Source organism: Cavia porcellus, unplaced genomic scaffold (genome assembly GCF_034190915.1).
Source record: "Cavia porcellus strain 051 isolate PalLab524CR breed Dunkin Hartley unplaced genomic scaffold, mCavPor4.1 scaffold_18, whole genome shotgun sequence".
NCBI lineage: Eukaryota > Metazoa > Chordata > Mammalia > Rodentia > Caviidae > Cavia > Cavia porcellus.
Window position 1 is genome coordinate 17398796 of NW_026947501.1, and position 6168 is coordinate 17404963.

Sequence of the window (6168 nt, forward strand, 5' to 3'; positions counted from 1 at the left end):
AATCCAGTTGTCTAACACATCAGGAGTCATTTTAGATTTAAACCAACAGAAACATAATCTGTTTTCTCTGGCTGCTTTTTCAACTTTTTATCTTTGTTTTAGTGTTGTGAAGTGCCACTACAATGTGTCCAAGTGTGAATGTCCTTTTATTTATTCTTACTGGTGTAATTGGCCTTCTCAAATATGTGATTTGCCATTTCTGGAAAATTCTCGGTTGTTATCTTCAATTATTTCTTTTATCCTTTCTTTTCTCTCCTTTATATCTGGAAGTTCAATAAGATAATTTTTAGAATAACTATGTTTTATAACTTCATTTTCATATTTTCTACCTCTTAGGGCCACTTTCTGGAAATCTTGAATCTTTCCTAATCTGTTGTCTAGCTGTGACAGTCTGCTCTTAAACACATTTAGGTGTTTTAAATTTCAAATATTGTACCTTAAACTTTTAGTAGTTCTTTTGAGTCTTGTTCAGATTTCCTGGTCATAGCCTTTGAATTTCTAATTATTTCTTTTACTTCTTTCAATGTATTTTACATACTTATTTAATATTTTGTTTCTGCTAATTTCAATATCTAAAGCTTTACAGTCTAATTCTGATGTGTTGATTGTTTTTGCTGATCCTTGCACATGGTACATTATTTCCTCTCATTTGTAATTTTGACCACGTGCTTATATTTCTTTTGGATTTATTAATTATGGGCAAGTCATTGAATTCTGTGTTTAAAATATGTACCTCCAAAATAAATTTGCATTTGTTTCTGCCAGTTTCTTGGAAATTACAAATTAAGGTTTACTTTACATGTGAGTTTTTTGAATTCCCAGGTATAGTGCAAATCTGGACTGGGAGACTATGAGTGCTGTCGTGATACAAATTCTCAGGAGAGATTGTTCTCTTTCTCTGTTTAGAATCAAGTCTGAAGGGAGGCAATTTTTCTTGCAGTTCTCTGGGGGTGAAAGAAAGGTCGTAGGTTTATTTGTATTTCACTCCTATGCAACGAGTGCGGTGTGTTGAAGACTAACCATTTTTACATTGACAGCACCACTGTTTACATTGGCCCATAAATTTGATAATTAATTTCTAAATCAAAATTTTTGAATCGACAAAGATCTTATACGTTAGGGGTAAACCTCAAACTTGGTTGTTTTTGTATATTCTTCATTCATTACATAAATTTTAGAAATTTTGTCTCAGATCTAATTAGTATCTAATAAAACTTATTTTTATTAACACACATGCACACACACAGGGAAAGTGGAGCCAGCAAAGATCGCACAGAAGCAGAGTTAGAGGAGTTAAAAGAAAACTGTGGTACTCAGAGGAATACAAGCAACATTTCTGATTCAACAATGGCTGAACAACCACGAGAAAGCTGAGAGAGACTTAGAGCAGGAGGTGATTATATTTGCAACTTACTTTGCCCAATTGTGTTGCATTGGTTATGCATAACATGCAATCTGAGTTCATTCATAAAATCCTCCTTCCTCAAACCCAGAACATTTAATACCATAATAACACCAATCCAAGATGTTGTATTTCAAATTATAATAATCAATAATCACATTGAAAGCAAATTTTCTGTGAAAAATGGTTTATTAAATTAAAAAATTAAGTCTATGTTATCCTGTTTCATAACATCTCCATTATTTTAAAACTTTATATATTTTCATTTACTTTGATGACTTCACTTTTAAAATTTTGTCTTAAAGTGAGACCATATAGAAAAAAATTGATGGCTGTATAATATTGCCTCTTACTTACCTGTTCATTTTTATGATTGAATGTTACACAGTCTGCTTATGCAAATATCAATATATGATTGTAATATTTTTCCTAGACTACTTTGTCTCTTCTGTAGACTACTAACTCTACTCCGTTTAAAAACCAAGAGTAAAAAGACTTATGGTGATTTTTTCCCATCACTTACTGTTTATTACTAGCTAAGATTTATTTTTAGGGTTTTGCCAATGACTGTTTTTACTACGAAGTCACAATATCTCCTATCTGTCCTGTATCAGAGGAACCCCAGTACCAGTACAAGCTTTTGTTGTTGCTTATTAATCTTTCTCCTTGCCTCAGCTACTTTTCTTATCACTCAGGACACAATAGTAAACATCCCCAATTTAAAGGAGGAGAGGTTTATTTTGGTTCACAATTTTAGAAGTTTCAGGCCATGGTCAGCAGGCTAAAATGCAGAATCTGCATGGCGGAAGGACTGGCTACAGAGGAAAGATGCTCATATCGGGGCTGTCAGAAATCAGAGAGGGAGGGGAGGAGACAGAGAAGTAAATACCACCGTCCAGATCATGCTTTCAGTGACTCGGGTCTAACTAGGCTCCTCCTCCTAAGTCAACTATAGCACTGCCATGATCTAATCACCTCCCAAAAGCCCTGCCTCTCAGAAGCTGAGAATTTTGGGAGTTATTCTTGAACTAAATCATACCATTCTGTTTCTCCCAAAAGTTTCATGCACATCTCTGATGGTTGCCAAAATCTTAACAGTTTCAGCACTGCTGAAAATTCCAAGTCCAAAGTTTCCTCTGAGACTCAAGTCAAATTCTTTTCTGTGAGCTCCTGGAAAAATAACAAAAATTAAATATTACTGGAACACAGTAAGTAGTACAGGTTAAACATTCCCATTCCAAAAGGGAGAAACGGGGGGCTAGCAAGGGATGGGACAAAACCCAGCAAGGTAAACATTAAATCCCAGCAGCCAAGGCAAACTGTGCAAGATGTGAGTTGTAAACAGCTTGCGTGGCTCTAACCCGACAGCGCTGCTAGTTGCGACCCTTATTGCCTCTGTCTTGGGTGGCTTTCTCACTGCCTGAAACTTTCCTCAGACGTTCTACATCCCTGGCATCCCTAATTCCTGTGGCCTCTATTGCACTTTTGATTTCAGTTTCACAGCTTCCCTCACTGCCCTCTCGGGGCGTACTACCTGCCCACAGCCCTTCCTCTGAAATCTGAGTAAAAGCCTCCACGATCCCACAGAGTTTGCATTCTGCATGCCTGAAAAATCAGCACCATGTGGATGACGCTAGCGTCTGCTGCCAGCTCAAGCAATAACTAGGCACTGTTGGATCATACCTTCAGGAGCCTCCGAGTGCCGGGATGGCTAAGCACTGTGAAGAAAATCCAGGGAGCTGATTTTCTAAGCAGTCTCTTTTGACCTTTTTTGAGTAGGGTGCCTTGGGGTTTTCATCTCAAATCAAAGTGTTTCACTTTTGCACCTTTAAGCCTTGAAAAGGTATCTCCAAATCTTTCCAAACTCCTGCTGCAAACCTCTTCCAAAGGCATCTGAACCACGTGATCCAGAATGACTCCATTTTTGGTACAAATACATTTTAAACTCCTTTTTCTGCTTTTTACACCCCCCCCCCCATACACACATCCCAAATTTCTGATAAATCACTAATCGTTATCATTATCAAATTTCCTTTATTCTTCAAGTACTCTAGCATGTTCTCATCTAACCCACTTTTATTCAGAAACTTCATGCTTCCCCATCTCTCACCTCTTCCTCTTGGTTCCTGCGTGCACACATGCATACACACCTTCTTAACGTCCCTCTGATGACTCCTATTAATATGTAAGTAAATGAAATTCTTCTTAACAATAAACAGGTGAGTAAACCATCAACTCTTCCTCAATCTGGAGTTCCTTTTCACAGCAGATTGTCACCTCTTGCTGTGAGCCACATGTCACTGGCAAGTGCCATTGTCAGAATCAGTATGGAAAATCAAATTTCCTAGGATTGACCTGAGCTACTTCTTGTAGTGACCTCCTCAAATGACCCATTTTGTCTCATTCCCTATATAGTTACTGTGTGTGTATGCACATGTATGCTATATAGCTATTTTTTCTTTCTTTCTTTCTTTCATTCATTTTAAAGATAATAAAGCCCAATAAAACAAAACAGCATAAAACCAATCAAAATAAAGCAGTGAAAGTGGTACAGAACTTTAAAACAGGATGATAGGAAATCAACAATGACTTCTATAATATGTCTTGCTATCTTCACAGTAGTTGTCCATACGATCAGACATAGCAAAATCAAACAGAACAAAACAGAATAAATCAATCAAAACATAACATTGAATAAAACAAAACAATAAATCAGAACAAGACAAATCAGTGAGAACAATACTGCACATTGTTATCTTCAAAATAGTTGTTCAGGTTAAAACCAGGGATAAAACCAAACAGTAAAATGGAACAAAACATTGGATTTCAAAAATAAGACAGGAGGAAATCCCCCACAGTTGATACAATGCACACTGCTGTCCTCCGAGTAGATGCCCAGACTACCAGCCCCAGGCCTGCAGAGTCAACGTGAACTTTAAACCAACAATGACCATAAAGGACAAAGAAGGTCACTACATACTCGTAAGGGGAAAACTCCAAGAGGAAGAGATAACTATCTTAAATATATACGCACCAAACTCCAGAGCACCCAGTTATATAAAACAATTATTAACAGAAATGAAAACTCAAATTACCAGTAACACAATTGTAACAGGAGACCTTAATACACCACTGACACCAAGGGACAGATCAATCAGACAGAAAATGAGCAAGGAAATAACAGAACTGAATCACACCTGTGAACAAATGGGTTTGATAGACATATACAAATTTGTTCCACCCAACAACATCAGAATACACATTCTTCTCAGCCGTACATGGATCATTTTCTAAAATAGACCATATATTAGCTCACAGAACATATTTAAGCAAATGCAAAAGAGTTGAAATCATCCCTTGCATATTATCGGATCATAGTGCTCTGAAATTAGAAATTAATGACAAAAGATACTGCAAAAATTCCGCAAACACATGGAAACTAAATAACACACTCTTGAGTAATCAGTGGGTCACAGAAGAAATTAAAGAAGAAATTAAACAATACCTAAAAGAAAATGAAAATGCAGATACAACTTACCGGAATCTGTGGGATGCAATGAAAGCTGTTCTGAGAGGAAAATTTATTGCACTGAGTTCCCACATCAGGAAAACAGAACGAATACAAATAAATAACTTGATGCTACACCTCAAACAGCTAGAAAAAGAAGAGCAAGTCAAGCCCAAAGCCAAAAGAAGAGAGGAAATTATAAAAATCAGAGCAGAAATCAATGCAATAGAGACTAAGAAAACAATCCAAAGAATCAACGAATCAAAGAGTTGGTTCTTTGAAAGAATAAATAAAATCGATAAGCCCCTAGCCAACCTTATTAAAAAAAGGGAAGAAAAAGCTCAAATTCATGCAATGAGAAATGAAAAAGGAGAAATCACTACAGACCCAATAGAAATACAGAGGATCATCAACACCTATTTCGAAAACCTCTGCAGAGTCAACCAAACAAGCATCAAGCTATTCCCTTCCCCTCGGCTGCCATTATCTCACCCTGAGTCCTCTGGATTAGTGGGGTGTGAGGGGAATGCTCTTTGGGTTTTTCAGGCCATGCATTGGCTGGTTCATGGAAAAGCACGATTTCTCTTCTGGCTGAGGCGCTTTCTGACCCAGATGACAGAGCTTGCTTCATGGGAAGGCTTGGTTTCTTCTCTGGTTGAGGCTCTTACTAAAAGGCATAGCTTCTCTTCTGGCTGAGGCCCTTTCTGATCAGCAAGGTGAGGCTTGCTTCATGGGAAGGCCTATTTCTTCTTTCTTAGGGTTAGGGTTCCTATTCACTTAATCTGACTTCTGCCCCTTACTATCTCTCTATAACGTCTGGCTTCTAAGGTCCACAGTTTCTTATAGCCAAACTTAAAGGATATCTTTCTGCTTTTATCTTATCCAACTGTTACTGAAGTTATAAGCCATTCTTATGTTGAAACTCCTCCTTTAACTTTCATATTCTTCTGATGTTCCTTCCTCTTACCTCATTGGACAGTTCTCAGATTCCTTTAAGACCTTTGGTTCTCTGACTTTCTTTAGACATGAGTATTCTCTGGGTTGCATCCTAGAATCTCTGTCTTCTTCAATTCTTCCAGTTTGCTTGGTGTCATGATTGAAATACTTGGTGTGACTCATGTGGTGTCACAACAGAGAGGAAGGTACACATTCACTTGTAAACATTCACCAAATGGTCATTGTTGACCTTAATCATCAGTTGCAGAACCCAGGAAACACAATTGCTGTCTAAAATCTAGAGTCTAGATTCAGCACCCAC